The 19,400-nt window shown below is 34.6% G+C and overlaps 2 long non-coding RNA genes across 2 annotated transcripts; both read left to right on the top strand.

Annotated features, from left to right (window-relative positions):
* Positions 1 to 7,354: 7,354 nt before the first annotated feature.
* Positions 7,355 to 8,735, top strand: LOC139858039 (uncharacterized). Its single transcript, XR_011762791.1, has 3 exons — positions 7,355 to 7,462; positions 7,979 to 8,029; positions 8,635 to 8,735. It is a non-coding gene; the product is annotated as an uncharacterized lncRNA (long non-coding RNA).
* A 4,599-nt stretch (positions 8,736 to 13,334) lies between these two features.
* Positions 13,335 to 14,839, top strand: LOC139857240 (uncharacterized). The gene is made up of 3 exons (XR_011762417.1): positions 13,335 to 13,566; positions 14,083 to 14,133; positions 14,739 to 14,839. It is a non-coding gene; the product is annotated as an uncharacterized lncRNA (long non-coding RNA).
* The last annotated feature ends 4,561 nt before the right edge of the window (positions 14,840 to 19,400 follow it).

The raw sequence follows: 19,400 nt of genomic DNA, 5'->3' as shown, positions 1-19,400 counted from the left end.
ATGTTCATAACATCATTCGATTCATACATATAAAGCTATCTTATTCGAAGGTTTAAACTTGTAATCACTAGAACATAGTTTAGTTAATTCTAAACTTGTTCGCAAATAAAAGTTAATCCTTCTAACTTAAATTTTAAAATCAACTAAACACATGTTCTATATCTATATGATATGCTAACTTAATGATTTAAAACCCGGAAACACGAAGAACACTGTAAAACCGGGCATACGCCGTCGTAGTAACACCGCGGGCTGTTTTGGGTCAGTTAATTAAAAACTATGATAAACTTTGATTTAAAAGTTGCTCTTCTGGAAAAATGATTTTTCTTATGAACATGAAACTATATCCAAAAATCATGGTTAAACTCAAAGTGGAAGTTTATTTTCTAAAATGGTCATCTAGACGTCGTTCTTTCGACTGAAATGACTTCCTTTACAAAAATGACTTGTAACTTATTTTTCTGACTATAAACCTATACTTTTTCTGTTTAGATTCATAAAATAGAGTTCAATATAAAACCATAGCAATTGGATTCACTCAAAACGGATTTAAAATAAAGAAGTTATGGGTAAAACAAGATTGGATAATTTTTCTTGTTGTAGCAACGTGAAAATTGGTAACAAATCTATATTAATCATACCCTAGCTAACTTGTATTGTATTATACATGTATTCTAATATATTATGTAATCTTGGGATACCATAGACACGTATGCAAATGTTTTGACATATCATATCGACCCATGTGTATATATTATTTGGAACAACCATAGACACTCTATATGCAGTAATGTGGGAGTTAGCTATACAGGGTTGAGGTTGATTCCAAAAATATATATACTTTGAGTTGTGATCTAGCCTGAGACGTGTATACACTGGGTCGTGGATTGATTCAAGATAATATATATCAATTTTTTTTCTGTACATCTAACTTTGGACAACTAGTTGTAGGTTACTAACGAGGACAGCTGACTTAATGAACTTAAAACATCAAAATGTATTAAAAGTGTTGTAAATATATTTTGAACATACTTTGATATATATGTACATATTTGTTATAGGTTCGTGAATCGACCAGTGGCCAAGTCTTACTTCCCGACGAAGTAAAAATCTGTGAAAGTGAGTTATAGTCCCACTTTTAAAATCTAATATTTTTGGGATGAGAATACATGCAGGTTTTATAAATGATTTAAAAAATAGACACAAGTACGTGAAACTACATTCTATGGTTGAATTATCGAAATCGAATATGCCCCTTTTTATTAAGTCTGGTAATCTAAGAATTAGGGAATATACACCCTAATTGACGCGAATCCTAAAGATAGATCTATTGGGCCTAACAAACCCCATCTAAAGTACCAGATGCTTTAGTACTTTGAAATTTATATCATATCCGAAGGGTGTCCCGGAATGATGGGGATATTCTTATATATGCATCTTGTTAATGTCGGTTACCAGGTGTTCACCATATGAATGATTTTTATTTCTATGTATGGGATGTATATTGAAATATGAAATCTTGTGGTCTATTGTTACGATTTGATATATATAGGTTAAACCTATAACTCACCAACATTTTTGTTGACGTTTAAAGCATGTTTATTCTCAGGTGAATACTAAGAGCTTCCGCTGTCGCATACTTAAATAAGGACAAGATTTGGAGTCCATGCTTGTATGATATTGTGTAAAAACTGCATTCAAGAAACTTATTTCGTTGTAACATATTTGTATTGTAAACCATTATGTAATAGTCGTGTGTAAACAGGATATTTTAGATTATCATTATTTGATAATCTACGTAAAGCTTTTTAAACCTTTATTGATGAAATAAAGGTTATGGTTTGTTTTAAAATGAATGCAGTCTTTGAAAAACGTCTCATATAGAGGTCAAAACCTCGCAACGAAATCAATTAATATGGAACGTTTTTAATTAATAAGAACGGGACATTTCACAAAATTCATATCTTAGCGTATCTGTTACTGTAGACTTGCCTGACATATTCCGTAAATTCCTCCGTAGTCTACGAAATCTTATGTTCTATATATATATATATATATATATATTATATATATATATATATATATATATATATATATATATATATATATATATATATATATATATATATATATATATATATATATATATTCTATGTAATTAGAATACCATCCGATATACGAAAATCATTTCATACTGAAAAACCCTTTACTCAATCGTACGAAATGGAACTCATCACTAGTTCAAATCCCTCGGATTTCGACAGCTATTCCGACATGGATGTTCACCTAAGATCCGAAAGCAGTGTCACCAGAATGAATCAACCAATTCATCTGATGGGTTTGTAGCCTACTTAATCATTGGAGACTAAAAGAAGGTGATCCTTTCCATCAACCAAATTCACCTCTTGGCGAAGAACCTGAAGCACTTATCGGAGAACCTATTCGAGACACCATTTTCTCTCTCATTTCCAGAGTATCTCGTCACGATTATATACTATCTCACATCCTAGATCTTATTCACCCACTCGTCCGAACCGCCAATCATCCCTGAGTAATCGAAGAAGTCAACGAGCTTCGCGTCTGAGTAATGATTTTGGAAAATATGGTGCAAAATTTACCAGCTTCAACAACAACATCTGCATCCCACACCTCAATATCATAATCAGTACCTCGAGCATCAACGCCATACGCACCATAGATACCAATGAGTACTAATAAAAATCAACGATGAAGTATTGATTCATAACTTCATTGGAGAACTATTAGGTGGCGATTATGTAATCTCTAAAGTCTTAGAGATTATTTATTCTAGCTCAAACCAAAAAGCAAATGAGATTAATATCATATTAACTCATTAAATCCATGATTACATCTGAAGAAAATATATATGTATATATGTTTTCATAAAGATTGTAATTAAAAATTCTTTTGTACAAACTGTTAATGTGATGACCCGGGAATTTCCGACCAAATTTAAACTTTATCTTTATATTATTCCGACACGATAAGCAAAGTTTGATAAGTTAAATCTCAAGAATTTTAAACTATGTTCATACATTCATTTAACCTCGACCAAATTCCAATGATTCACGAACCATTAAACGAACGTAAATGATTATATATGAATACGTGTATATATTATAACTTGATAACGTTAACGAAATATTAAGTATAAATACTTTACAATATAGTATTTGGTTCCATATGTTTGTCGATGGAATTCCATAGTAATCAATTGATGTAGTTTTCAACTGTACGAAAGCACTTTTTCATATAACAGGACTTGTCTATCTAAACTGCCTTTGAATAAATAAACGAAAGTTGAAATATTGGTTGTAACGTGTATTTAAAACGTGTTCATTAAATATATATGTTTTCAAATTAAGTATACGGTAGTAACACCCGCCTAGTGACGCAATTGATATTTCAAACGATTAGAACATAAATTATTTGTATCTACTTAAATTCGTAAAATGAAAGCGTTACGCGATAAACTATTTTTCTAAACGAAATAAAAAAAATAAACTTTGGAAAATAAATAGTTTTGAAAAAAAAACACTAAAGGTTATATTGTTAAATAAAAGATTTTGGATACAAACTTATATTTCTAAATAGGTGTATATATATATATATATATATATATATATATATATATATATATATATATATATATATATATATATATATAACTTAGTCATAAAACGTCCCAATACAAAATAATATATTTTTGTAAATAACGAGTCACTGATTTATAGAAGCAAATGACCACGACCGTCAAATTTTATAAGATACATTTTCATAAAGCATTTTTTTGATAAATAAATCAAATTTTTATTAAAGGTACGCGTCGCGTAACGTAAAAGGTTAGTTTTCTAAACGTACGAAAGTGCGTTCGAAAAACCGAAAGTGGTACATGAGTCGAGTGACAACGTACGAGTCATTCGAACAAAAATTACATTTTTACTAAGCACGTAAATATAATATAATATTTAATTAATTCTAAAGATTAAATATTTATATATTAATTTATATATAAATAAACTTACGTAGTACATGTAAAAGGATTAGGGTGTCGGCAACAAGAATTGGTTGAATGTTATCTAAAAAGCATCATCATGCAGTCGCATGATATTACAAGGAAGACTCCATGCAATCGCATGGAGTCATAAAGCCAAACACATACATAAAATGAACCCGTTCACTCTTTGTGCACACTCTTAAATTTCTTTATCTCTCTATATAACCAATATACTCCGTAAGTAATTATTTATTTTATTTATTATTATTATTATTAATAAAGATTATTATTATTAATCTAAAATATTATTATTAGTAGTATTAAAAATATTGTTAGTAGTATAATACATAAAATACTACGACAAGGGTACGCGCGAGTTATCTCAAAAATAGATTTTTATGAGCGGGATAGGACTAAGGAAATTATGGGTTATAGCTATGGAGGTGATGGGTATGGTTCATGGGTATGCTCATGAGGTCAATTTAGTGTTTGTCATCACCGTTGCATCTACATACCTTCCTGCAATATTGAACCTCAATATTGATACGTGGGTACTCGTAAATAAATTTTTACATAATAATAGTGTATCCCTGACTAGTGCTCAAGAATATAGGATTATGCATGCTTGTATTTTTGATATTGCCCTTAGATAGGTTATGTTGAATCTTGAATTAGTTACACCTGCGATTGAGATAAGGTATAAGATATGCATGTCTTTGGAAAGGTAGCGAAAAATTAAGAACTTTTCCTTTAAATGTCGAATGGATTCGATGAACGGATTAGAAGTTATAGTCAATTGAACTTTTAATATTATTAATAAAAATGATTATTATCATCGTCGTTATTATCGTCGTTCTGGTTTTATCAAATTATTATTATTATTATTATTATTATTATTATTATTATTATTATTATTATTATTATTATTATTATTATTATTATTATTATTATTATCAATAAAAAGTATAAACATTAAAAACTGTTATTTTTATTAATATCGTTATTATCGTTAAAATTAGTATAATTTTATTATTGTCATTAAAATAGTTATTAGTATAACCTTATCATGATATTGATTATTTTCAGTAAAAAATTTAATATTAGTAACACTTAAGTTCTATAATTATTATTATTATCATTAAAAATGAACGCGACATAAAAGACGATTTAAAAACTACTAACAAATCGCTTAGGAAATAATGAGTATGAGTATCATGATGAGATTTAAAATATTGTAAGACATTGATATAGATAAAATTATCGTTTTTCATTATTTTTATCACTATTATTATTAAAAGTATTATTAATATTAAAAATATCATTTTTACAAAAATTATTATTTTTAAGAAGAATATCATTGTTAAAATAAAATTTCATTATTATTATGAATTAGAACTATCATTTTATCATAACATCATTTTTAATAAATATAAAAATTAATATTTTTATTTATAGGATAATAATCATTATTATTTCAAAATAATACAACTTTTATTTACTATTATTACCAATGTTAATTTATCAAATAAATAAGTAATACAAATAATGTAATTACCTTAATGAAACCAATCAAATTATTTTTATGAACTTTATAAATTTTATTACTTAAGATATATAAAAGTATATTTTTTATATAAAATTATATCTATTAACAAAAGAATTATATCATTTACTCTAGTAAAATCTTTTTAAAATATTTAAAAATATAAAACGACGATATTTAAAATATATAATAATCATGTATAAATTTTGGAAAAACATTTTGAGTCAAATTGACTTTTGTTGATTTTTGCGTATTAATCTCGAGCATTAGGATTGTGGTACACTATAACTTGACCTAATTTATTAAACAAATATTGACCAACACATAAATATATATAATTAATATAGGTTCGTGAATCTGAGGCCAAACTTACACTTGTTCATCAATATTATTACTAAGTCAATTATAGTTGGATATATTATGAAATAGTATGCATGCCGTCAACTTTCGATGTAAAGCAAGTTTGTCTTTTAAAAATGAATGCAATGTTTGTAAAATGTATCATATAGAGGTCAAGTACCTCGCGATGTAATCAACTACTCTGAATCATTTGTAATTGATATGGACTTCATCCAGATGGATTAGGACGGGTCTCTATAGTTGGTATCAGAGCGGTGGTCTTAGCGAACCAGGTCTGCATTAGTGTGTCTAACTGATAAGTCGATAGGATGCATTAGTGAGTCTGGACTTCGACCGTGTCTGCATGTCAAAAGTGTTGCTTATCATTTCATGTCAAAAATTATTTTCTTATCATCCTTAAAGTCTAGACACGTCTTACTGCCTCTATTGCATAGACAGTGTATAGATAAATTCATATCTTAGCGTATATGTTATTGTTACCTTTGCCTGACAGCTTCCGTAGATTCCTCCGTAACTTATGGAATTTTAGTATTATATATGCATATGTAAATTATGTATTGCAGGGTACTAATCTACATCCTATAATCTAATTCTTATCGAAAATCCTTCATCTGATCGTACGAGATGAATCCCTCAACCAGTTCGAGTCCCTTAGATTACGATATCTATTCCAATAGTTATTCCAACAGCTATTCCGATATGGATTTCCACTCGAACTCCGAAAGCAGTGTAACCAGAATGGAGCAACCAATTAGCCTTTCCTAATTCATCTGATGGGTTCGTAGTCAACTTAATCAATGGATACGCGAAGAAGGCGATCCTTTTCACCAACCAGATTTACCTCTTGACGATGAACCTGAAACACTTACCGGCGAACCTGTTTGTAATACTATTTTCTCTCTCATTTCCCAAATATCTTGCCAAGATTATATTCTATCTAAAATTCTAAACCTTATTCATTCGCTCGTTCCAACCGACAATCATCCCGGTATAATATAAGAAGTTAACGAGCTTCGCGCCTGAGTTGTAGCCTTGGAAAATATGGTGCAAAACTTACCAGCTTCAGCAACATCACCGGCACCAATAGTACCATCAACAACCCAAGTCTCAACATCACATGTCTCAACATCTGTAAGACCCTAATCAGTTTTTACAGCAGTGTAAATATGTTACATAGAGGGTGGGTGATGTTGTGCAGTTAAACAGAAGTCACTGAGTGAGCTGAGCCTAGTGCGCGCCGCGCACACTAAAGGGAGTGCGCCGCGCACCCCTTACTGTAGCCGGGTTCCAGCTTTTTAAATCAGATATTTTGATGGGCATTTTGGTAAATTCACTTATGGACAAATTAAAGGCCCTAGATCAGTTTGGTTGAGCCTCATTACTCCATTTCTAACCACCAAACTTCATCCACTTAAATCCTAGTGAGAGAATGTGATTCAAGTGTGAGAAAGCTCAAATCGGAGAAGAAGAAGCTTGTTTTGGGTTAAAGTTCAAGCATTAAAGTCGTTCATCTTATCTCTAGCTTCGTTGTGGTAGTTGTGGTATGTTCTAATTTTATTTTCCTTACTTTGATTTAGTGTAAGGGTTAGGGTTTGAGTAAATGATGAACACAAAACCCATTATTGGTGATTTTGGGTGTTCTTGGGTAAAATTGAGTCTTGAATACTAATTGGTGACTAGTCTAGGGTTTCAAAGTATTAATTGATGTTTATGAACCCTAATTGGTGAGTTAATTGCTAACACACCTAGTTATTTAGTAAATGGGTGTTGGTTAGTTAGTGGATGACCCGAAATGGGTGTGTTGTCTTAAAATGGTTATTTGGGTAATAAATCGACCTAGTTTGAAAAGATGGGTATGAATTACCCTAATTATGTATTAGTTGGTGTTGTTGGACCTTAATCACTAGCTTTTAAGTGATTAGTGGTGGTCTTGACTTTAATTGGGCGTTTTTGGTATAAATGGGCGATTTAATACATTAAGTCATTAAATGCCCATGTGTAAGTGTTAGTATTGAGTCCACTTAGCTTGTGTGTTGATCAAGTACTTATTATATTAGGTACTTTGCTTTGAAGCTTGTGGAGGTTGAAATCGTCATCTAATTGTTAAGGTGAGTGGAATAATTATATGCGTATGTATATAATGTATCTATTTGTTGTAGCGTGAAAGGTGTAGTGTCGAGGTGTTAAGACACCACGTTTAACGTGAAGGGTGTAGCATCGAGGTGTTAAGATGCCACTCGGGTGTAGCATCGAGGTGTTAAGATGCCACCTAGGAGTGTAGTGTCGAGGTGTTAAGACACCACTCCATAAAATAATGAGTGTTGCATCGAGGTGTTAAGATGCCACTCGGGGTGATGTGCCGAGGTGTTAAGGTGCCACCCTAGGGGTTAGTGGTGCGAGGTGTTAAGTGCCCTAATGGATGTTATGAACACCGATGGCGTTTTCGCGAGCGCCGTTCCCTTGTACTATTGGTCGACCATGGTTACTTGTGTTGTAAGCATATTATATCATTTCGAGTTATATTATTATGCGGTTGTTGCTAGCTTGTGGTATTGGAGATTATAGCTTGTTAATGTGACGATAAGCTAATTGTGTTGCTAGCATGTTTGCGGTTTGTGTAAGTGTATGCAAGTAGGTATAATTATATATGTATTCGTATAATTATTGCATTCACTAAGCTTTGCTTACCCTCTCGTTGTTTACCATTTTATAGGTTCGGTTTTGGACAAGGGTAAGGGCATCGTATTGGACTAGAGATCCCGCTTGATGCTAGGGGACGCTTTTGGCTTTAGTAGCTCTTGGAGTTTGACCGGTGGTTGGGTAGTTTAATCCCAAACGCCATGCTCATTGTCTAGTTTGGAACTTAAACTTTTTGGTGGTCGAAACTCTAAACTTGTATTAAACTTGTATTTTGGGTCGTGTGGGCCCCGCTTGTAAAACATCATTTTTATGTTTGATTCGTGTTAGTTTTACATATATAAGTTTGTTGTGAAAAGCGTTCGGTCTAAAAATGTCGGGAAGTGGTCCATCTTTTTGTGTGTTAAAAACAGTTCGGACAGAAGCTGGAATGCTCTGTGCGCGCCGCGCACTCCCCTGTCCAGCAGCTTTTAATTTTTTTTTTTGGGACTGTTTATGGTCGGTTATCGGGTTGGGTTGTTACAAGTGGTATCAGAGCATGGTCTTAGGGATTTAGGCGACTTGAGATAGGTGTCTAGACTTAGACTTTAATGTGTATGCGCTTTTTGCGGGACTTGTAGAAGACGGGTCGGACCGGGGATTTGGTTAGTGCTTAGGTCTATGTGAACTAACCTTGCACTAATCGTTTTGTGTTGTTTTAGCAATCATCAAGCGAGATAGACGTTGTACTAGCAAGTTAATGCGACGTGCTCGCGTAACAATGATTAGCTACCATTGTTACGGGTTCAAGACGTGTCAAACAAGCAATGTATGATGAGTATCAACCAAGATGGGGCGGTGTGGTATATGTATGTCATTCCGTTTCGTTTCGTTGTTTAATCTATATGCATTCTTTAGAATGAAGACGGAAGATGGAACCGGAACGGACGCGCCTATTCATGAGGGGAAGGATGAGTTAACATTAAGGATTGAGGCGGAGTTCGAACGCTATATCTTGATTTTCGCCAACAAGGTTAAGCAAGTTCTCCAAGAGTCGTTCGAGGGAATAGTGACCGAGATGGTTCGAGACCGAGTGCCTAAGGTCGTGAAGGAAGAGTTAGAAAAGAGGTTTCCTAAACCTCAAGGTGACGGTGACGAAGGAGCAACTATGGGGATTGAATCTCATGCTTCAAAATTTGCTGATCACTCTTTGGGTAAGAGAAAGTTAGAATCAAGAGGTGCTCCTAGTAAAAGGGCGAGAAGTACGCCCGGAGGTGTTGAAAAAGTGAAGAAGAGGAGTAGGACAGGTTATGGGCCTACGTGCTTTCGGTGTGGAGGACGAGGTCATTTTGCACGGGATTGTACGAGTGTACCTTTAAGCACGATCAAGTGCTTTATTTGCCAAAAGAAGGGACACCGTAAGTCGGAGTGTTCCGAATCGTTTGTAGATCGGGTTAGGAGGTTAGAGCGTGACTATCTGATGATCAGTGGAACGCAAGGGTCCAACGATGATGTTTCAGGTATTTTCGTCTTTGGTACAAATATGCCTTATTATTGTTTATTTGTGCCGATGGATTCGTGTATGTATTAGGGACTTAAACTTTGCTTTGAGATCTATTTTAGACTCAAGTGAACTCGGTGAAGATTCGGTTTGTTGATGGTTTTGATGATAGTGCACCAGGGTAGCGCCTGAGTCGTTGACTCGTGGAAACGCGCCCTGGGGACGAATGCATAGTAGTAATACGTAGTATTGATGTGGGTGACATTCCTAATGGAAACACCCTATGATGACATTTGTATTGACGGACGAGGGCGTAAGACTTGGTGCAATCAAGCATTTCTTAGTGATAGGGTAAATGAATCCACTAAGCCATGAGAACGAACTTTGGCGTTAGGTTGTGAGAGCGTGTTCGCGTTTGTAGTGAAGTGGGTGAAACCCTTGAGAGCATGTGTGTATCGTTGACCGGATGCTTTCGTAGTGGTAACGGGTAGAAAGGATTTGTTAGTTGGAAAAGTCTACCTTGCGGGTAGCGGTAATTTCGTTCTAAAAGGATACGTGTTATGTGGACATTATGTCATCACTTTAGTGGCGCAATCAGGTGACGGTAGACGTTAGTATTTATTATTATCGAATTGAGCTCTCTAGAATTCAGGAAGAGGGACCGATGCCAAGTGACGGTAAATGGCGAAATCGTTTGACTTCGTAATCTTGACGATTTGATTTAGGAACGAGGATTTACGTTGGGAAGTTGGTAGTGTTACATCAAAGAAATTGTGTCGACTTTATTAGGATTTATATTCCTACCGAGGAAGCGTAATGGGATTTGAGAAAGGGTACGATGCTTCATTGTCGTATACTTTGGGTAGTAGTTACAAAATAGCCATTTTGTGTACTACGAGGAAATTAGATATATGTGTTTATATGGGGTCATCTCTCTGTTGACCGCGTTTGACTTGTGATAGGTGATGAGGGATATCCGGAAGGATTAACTCTTCGTTACCACCCTTGGTTGTGATGGATGGCAAGCGGCTCTCGGGAAGAACCGTTACTTGTATATTTACGATTTCATTTGCCTGTAGGAATTGTGCACATAGCCGTTTTGTGCACATGGTTGTCAGTAATAGTCGGTTTTACTCACACATTGGTATTAATAGTGCGGTAGCCGCGTTTCACACACATATTGTTGGTAGTGTTGCAATAGCCGTTTTTACGCACTACGGATATATCACGATAGCCGTTTTTGTACACCTTGAGTTTTGTATTGAATAACCTTCTTATTGTTAGTATTGAAAACTACTGGTTGTATACGCCGGTGGTTCGGTCATGAGGACCATGTTGTGTGACTAGTGATACAATAGCCGTGTTCTGATCAAATACTTGTGGTAGATGCGTATTAGCCGTGTATGCGTACTAAGAGGGGTGTTAGGTGGAAGGTGTTATCCGTAAGGATTCATTTTTACTTGGCCTTCATCTTTTGGGTTGTTGACATTAGGTTGAGACTTGGTGGTTTTTAGCATTGTACTTGGTAAGGGTACGCTAGGGGATTGATATCTTGGCACGAGATCGGTTAAGTTCTTCCCGATATAAGGGATTGAGCAAACTTTGTACTCGGACTTGTGGACTTTAGTAAATTGCGGGTGACAATTTGGTTATTAATGTTGACTCTTAGAGAATGATTGCCTAGAGAAGTTGGAAGAATACGTGACGACTTCGAGTATTCTAAGTGATCATTATAGACTTTGGATGTTGTGTGTATTGCACGTTTCAGAATGCGTGCAAGTGTGTATTTAGTTATTGGAATAATCTTCGAATTAATGATTAATTGACGATTCGATTTCAATGGCGGTTTTGTGATTGTGTGGCGAGTGTTGTACGCTCTTGACGGCCACTCTTTTCTTTTATGATTTTGGGGGTGTACGCGGTGTGCCGTTCTAGAGGCATTTCCGTTAATCGCGTTCGTGTGCGAGTAGAGTCTTGGTGGTTAACTATCCTTATGTATGTAGGTAACCGGGTTAATGGTTAGGACCAAGTTGGAAAGGTGTAAGCCTTGGTGTTCCAAGCGCCTCCTTAGTGTTGAGATGGAATATAAGTAGACTAGCTATGCGGCCTAGGTGGATAGTGACTAGCAGGTGCCGCTAGGAAGTCATGAGTGTCGAACCGTAAGGTTCGTTAAATTTGTGTGACCGCGTGTAGTTAGGTGACGTGTGACATCAGGAATAGACCCCGTAAGGGTCGAGTCTGGGATACTCGGTGTTAGTAATCGGAGTTGGATAACACAACGTCAGGTGCCTCCTTATACCTACTAGTGTAACTTTTGACCCCGATGATGTGATTGCTTTGATTTTGGGTACCGGTGAGAAACTCGAATTTACAACGGTGGTATAGTGTGATGTTTAGCGAGCGTTGACACTCAAATGATTTGAAAGACCGAGGTTCGAATATCTTATAGCGAGTCCTTGGAAGGATTATTTAGTATGACCAATGCCGGAGAATGCGGAAAAGTTCCTATCTAGTAGACGTGATGAGCGAACGGGTGTCGCTCATTTAGGAAAGGAAAGCTTCGATGGTCTTCGAAAAAGTCCCAAGTTGGACATTGGAGTTAATTGCGAAGGTAGTTAGTGACGTGAGATGGTATGGCGAAGTTCCCGATAGAGGGATACGAGAGATTTTCGAAAAGTGTCGGGATGATTCCCGAATATTCCACGATTGATAGGCGTGACGACAATGATTGTCGGTGGATTGTACTACTTTTAGGACGATTGTGGAGTGTAGGGTACGAGTTTGGATACTCGGCGTAAGAGCAAACGGTTGTAGTTATTGGGTCTCGTGGGTTGATTACCCGATATCGTGAAATGATGGAGTGCTATGGCTTTTGGAAAGATATATTATGATTTTTCACGGTGTATTTCCGAGTGAGTGGTGAGAATTTTGATCAAATGGAAGTGTGAAGTACGGTTGTTGTATTATGATGAATTAGTGTACGAAGTGAGAACCCTGATGAGTGATTGCTACAAGTGTAATTCCGCATTGGAGACGGAAATGTTCAAGGTAGAGTGCTTAACTTCTAGTATTTGGTGCGGATCACGAGGACGTGATCCAATCTAAGTGGGGGAGAGTTGTAAGACCCTAATCAGTTTGTACAGCAGTGTAAATATGTTACATAGAGGGTGGGTGATGTTGTGCAGTTAAACAGAAGTCACTGAGTGAGCTGAGCCTAGTGCGCGCCGCGCACACTAAAGGGAGCGCGCCGCACACCCCTTACTGTAGCCGGGTTCCAGCTTTTTAAATCAGATATTTTGATGGGCATTTTGGTAAATTCACTTATGGACGAATTAAAGGCCCTAGATCAGTTTGGTTGAGCCTCATTACTCCATTTCTAACCACCAAACTTCATCCACTTAAATCCTAGTGAGAGAGTGTGATTCAAGTGTGAGAAAGCTCAAATCGGAGAAGAAGAAGCTTGTTTTGGGTTAAAGTTCAAGCATTAAAGTCGTTCATCTTATCTCTAGCTTCGTTGTGGTAGTTGTGGTATGTTCTAATTTTATTTTCCTTACTTTGATTTAGTGTAAGGGTTAGGGTTTGAGTAAATGATGAACACAAAACCCATTATTGGTGATTTTGGGTGTTCTTGGGTAAAATTGAGTCTTGAATATTAATTGGTGACTAGTCTAGGGTTTCAAAGTATTAATTGATGTTTATGAACCCTAATTGGTGAGTTAATTGCTAACACACCTAGTTATTTAGTAAATGGGTGTTGGTTAGTTAGTGGATGACCCGAAATGGGTGTGTTGTCTTAAAATGGTTATTTGGGTAATAAATCGACCTAGTTTGGAAAGATGGGTATGAATTACCCTAATTATGTATTAGTTGGTGTTGTTGGACCTTAATCACTAGCTTTTAAGTGATTAGTGGTGGTCTTGACTTTAATTGGGCGGTTTTGGTATAAATGGGCGATTTAATACATTAAGTCATTAAATGCTCATGTGTAAGTGTTAGTATTGAGTCCACTTAGCTTGTGTGTTGATCAAGTACTTATTATATTAGGTACTTTGCTTTGAAGCTTGTGGAGGTTGAAATCGTCATCTAATTGTTAAGGTGATTGGAATAATTATATGCGTATGTATATAATGTATCTATTTGTTGTAGCGTGAAAGGTGTAGTGTCGAGGTGTTAAGACACCACGTTTCACGTGAAGGGTGTAGCATCGAGGTGTTAAGATGCCACTCGGGTGTAGCATCGAGGTGTTAAGATGCCACCTAGGAGTGTAGTGTCGAGGTGTTAAGACACCACTCCATAAAATAATGAGTTTTGCATCGAGGTGTTAAGATGCCACTCGGAGTGATGTGCCGAGGTGTTAAGGTGCCACCCTAGGGGTTAGTGGTGCGAGGTGTTAAGTGCCCTAATGGATGTTATGAACACCGATGGCGTTTTCGCGAGCGCCGTTCCCTTGTACTATTGGTCGACCATGGTTACTTGTGTTGTAAGCATATTATATCATTTCGAGTTATATTATTATGCGGTTGTTGCTAGCTTGTGGTATTGGAGATTATAGCTTGTTAATGTGACGATAAGCTAATTGTGTTGCTAGCATGTTTGCGGTTTGTGTAAGTGTATGCAAGTAGGTATAATTATATATGTATTCGTATAATTATTGCATTCACTAAGCTTTGCTTACCCTCTCGTTGTTTACCATTTTATAGGTTCGGTTTTGGACAAGGGTAAGGGCATCGTATTGGACTAGAGATCCCGCTTGATGCTAGGGGACGCTTTTGGCTTTAGTAGCTCTTGGAGTTTGACCGGTGGTTGGGTAGTTTAATCCCAAACGCCATGCTCATTGTGTAGTTTGGAACTTAAACTTTTTGGTGGTCGAAACTCTAAACTTGTATTAAACTTGTATTTTGGGTCGTGTGGGCCCCGCTTGTAAAACATCATTTTTATGTTTGATTCTTGTTAGTTTTACATATATAAGTTTGTTGTGAAAAGCGTTCGGTCTAAAAATGTCGGGAAGTGGTTCATCTTTTTGTGTGTTAAAAACAATTCGGACAGAAGCTGGAATGCTCTGTGCGCGCCGCGCACTACAGGGGATGCGCGCCGCGCACTCCCCTGTCCAGCAGCTTTTAATTTTTTTTTTTGGGACTGTTTATGGTCGGTTATCGGGTTGGGTTGTTACACCATCTCATTCTGTACTTCGAGTATAATCATCGTTCTACATGACGTTCTACATCATTTATCTTCGTTCGACATGGCGATTATGTAATCTCTAATGTTTTAAAGATTATATATTCTTGTTCTAACGGTAAACTAAATGAGTTTAATATTATATTAACTCATTAATTCCATGATTACATCTGAAGAAAATATATATATATATATATATATATATATATATATATATATATATATATATATATATATATATATATATATATATATATATGTGTGTGTGTGTGTGTGTGTGTGTGTGTTTTCATAAAGATTGTAATTAAAAATTCTTTTGTACAAACTATTAATGGTGAAAATATTTTAACGGGTAGGTAATACCCGAGGAATATTTAGATTTCACATTAATAAGTTACATTGTACGTTCTTCGAATCTGATTCAACAGTCATTTACTATCTTACTTACATCTACAGATATACGAATCCGTTCACCACAGAATAATCTTTTTCATTCAATTTCATATTTGGATTTTGACCTATCAGAATCCAACAAGTGGCATAATGAAGAAACCATTTGACAAAATAAAATTTGTTAGAAACAAAGAAATTAACTATTAGAAAATTTGTTAAGAAACCACCCTAACAAAATCCTAGCTAACTGTTTCTAGCTAACTGTTAATTCAGTATTACATTTTATTTATCGCAATTTAATTATCGCAAATTTAATTCCCGCAATTTTATTTATCGTCATTTAATTTCTGTTATTTATTTTATGCACTTTATTTATCGTCATTTAATTTCTGTATTTATTTTACGCACTTTAAATATGGGGACACATATACAAGGTTTTGACATATCATATCGACGCATATATATATATATATATATATATATATATATATATATATATATATATATATATATATATATATATATATATATATATATATATATATATATATATATATATATATATATATATATATATATATATATTATTTGGAATAACCATATACACTCTATATGCAGTAATGATCGAGTTCTCTATACAGGGTTGAGGTTGATTCTCCAATAATATATATATTTTGAGTTGTGATCGAGTCTGAGACATGTACACGGGTCACGATACGTATTAATTAATTCGAATATTATATATTAAACTATACACGAAATATTGAATTGCTAACTGTGGACTATCAAATGAAGACTACCAACATTGGACAATTAAAAATGAATTAAAATATTGACTATAATATATGAAACTAAACAATTCTTCAAGTTTGCCACTTGATTTCATCTTAAACCTCATTTGAATCTTGACAATTACAATCCGCATTCAAAACTTTCATGATTCTTGAAAACACCTCAATCGAGAAGATGAACCAACCGCGCTTCATCTACAGAAGAAAAGATTTATACATATAGTTATGCACCTGAAAAACTCTCGGAAACTGAGTAAATGTTTAACACGTATCTGTGCTAGCTCCTTTGTCGTTGTTATTACTGAAAATAACTTTGCAATTCCTTTTCAAATTATCTAATTTTGTCACAGCTCCAGCAAGTCAACTTCAAATTTTCACTCGGATTAGCTTATTATAACCCTGATATATAAGTTGTCTTTCGTCATCGATACCGGGAAACCGTTTATATCTCACCACATTAGTAGTAAATTTACCAACAATTCCGTTGATCTTTGATTTTTCGAAAAATCACTATATTCGGTGAAACCCTATTATTTACTCATTTACATCTTATAACGAGAATTATTATACCAACTACCGGGAATTAGCAATCAGTATTTTGAAATCTCGCAGCTTGTCTACATCAACAGTTATAAGTATATATATAATCCTTATCTCTTAGAATTACGATCTTCCACTCTGAAATTTTTAAAAGTACCCAGTCTACAAATCAATACTCCAAATTCTAAAAAAGCTGAATACAGCAGAAAAACTGTACAAGCTGAATACAGCAGCAAAAACTGTACAAGCTGAATACAGCAGCAAAAACTGTACAAGCTGAATACAGCAGCAAAAACTGTACAAGGTGAATATAGCAGCAAAAAAAAAAAAAAAAAAAAAAAACTCTGTACACGACCTTAATCGTCGAAGGTATAAAGATAAAGAATAGTATGTTGGCAAAGCTCAGAAAAGTTGGAACTGGAAACCGGATTGAGCAAACCATGAAGGAGACTCTGAACAAATTACAAGGACTAAACTTGTACATAAAGAATCCAGATGATTCTGTTTCTGATGAGATATTTAGCGAATACCTTACTCCTTAACCACTCTAAATCATCGTGAATGAATTTATTCATCACAATTTGATTCTGAAATCCTAAGATATCATCGTATCTTTCTTTATTAATATCCTCAATATTTCTGAGGATATCTTCATAAATATTCTCGTTCGATATTAATTATCTCTCTACGCTATCCGTATTATATATCATAAAGGAAAACTTTTTTAGCTTCTATATTCTGCGAACCTTTGAATTTAAAATATGAATGTTTTTGAAGTAGTGTTGGGAACTGATGCATGAGTTAGATGTTTTTGAAGTAGTGTTGGGAACTGATGCATGAGTTAGTATAATATAATGACACTTGATCAACGTGATTATATTACAGTAATTCATGCTGAGTTTCTAAATGGAACATGATGATTCACAGATCATAACGTCCTCATGTGCCATGTTACACGACTCTTGTATTCTATTTAACCTCTAAAATGTCAAGAAAATATTCCTTGACGATTCGGTCTTTTCCAGGGTATTCTAGTAATTTGACAAGTCAAGATCAGGCCATTACAATTTCCTACTTAGAACACTAACAATTTTCATTCCGAAATTCATATCTGCGAATTCTAGACCATTACAAGAGATGCCTAATCGAAACGAGAAGAAACGAAGGGACAAATCTCCGAAATAGAAACTGGAGTATAAATCGCAGCAAATAGGAGGGAGTATTAACTGTGGATGACAGTGATCATAGGAGACCGAAGTAGGGATATCAAAATTTAAGGGAGAATATAAGGCTCGATAACAACACATAAATTACAAACCGTGTATGTCAATATTTATCGCAACATAAAGACACGGGAGAATTAAAAGCACTATAACCCCAAGGGCAAAGTAGAAGTAAGCAGATTCTTCCGGCGGTAGATGAAAAAGAAGAATGACAGATATGAAAGTGAGGAGTATATCAAGAATTAGAACTGGATGGAGCATATTGATGAATGCTTTAAAGTATAAATTGGGAAAGAAAGAATAGAAGGTGTGGTTTGTAAGGAAACAAAGGGGTGGATTTATAGAAAAATATTCGACAGAGCAATCAAAACAGATGATCGCATTTAAAGTGGATCCCAATTCCCTTGATTATCGATAAATCAAATCTTATTACGAAGATTTTCTTCAAATCCCCTGAATTCCGGAATTCAAGCGTTACCACGTTGAAAGTTAAGACGAAACTCTATTTCTCATTCCAATCTTTTTGTGAAAACTTCACTCGTACTCTTCAAATAATCGAATCGTTTTATCTATATTACTCAATAGTGATGAAACTCTATATACCAACTCATATTCGTCATAAAAACATTTTTATAATTAGCCATGACGACCACGATCAAATTTTGGGACGAAATTTCTTTAACGGGAAGGTACTGTGACGACCCGGGAATTTCCGACCAAATTTAAACTTTATCTTTATATTATTCTGACACGATAAGCAAAGTTTGATAAGTTAAATCACAAGAATTTTAAACTATGTTCATACATTCATTTAACCTCTACCAAATTCCAATGATTCACGAACCATTAAACGAACGTAAATGATTATATATGAATACGCGTATATATTATAACTTGATAACGTTAACGAAATATTAAGTATAAATACTTTACAATATAGTATTTGGTTCAATATGTTTGTCGATGGAATTCCATAGTAATCAATTGATGTAGTTTTCAACTGTACGAAAACACATTTTCATATAACAGGACTTGTCTATCTAAACTGCCTTTGAATAAATAAACGAAAGTTGAAATATTGGTTGTAACGCGTATTTAAAACATGTTCATTAAATATATATGTTTTCAAATTAAGTATACGGTAGTAACACCTGCCTAGTGACGCAATTGATATTTAAAACGATTAGAACATAAATTAATTGTATCTACTTAAATTCGTAAAATGAAAGCGTTACGC

This window comes from Rutidosis leptorrhynchoides, chromosome 7, assembly GCF_046630445.1.
Source record: "Rutidosis leptorrhynchoides isolate AG116_Rl617_1_P2 chromosome 7, CSIRO_AGI_Rlap_v1, whole genome shotgun sequence".
Classification (NCBI taxonomy): Eukaryota; Viridiplantae; Streptophyta; class Magnoliopsida; order Asterales; family Asteraceae; genus Rutidosis; species Rutidosis leptorrhynchoides.
This window is presented reverse-complemented; position numbering and strand designations above follow the sequence as displayed.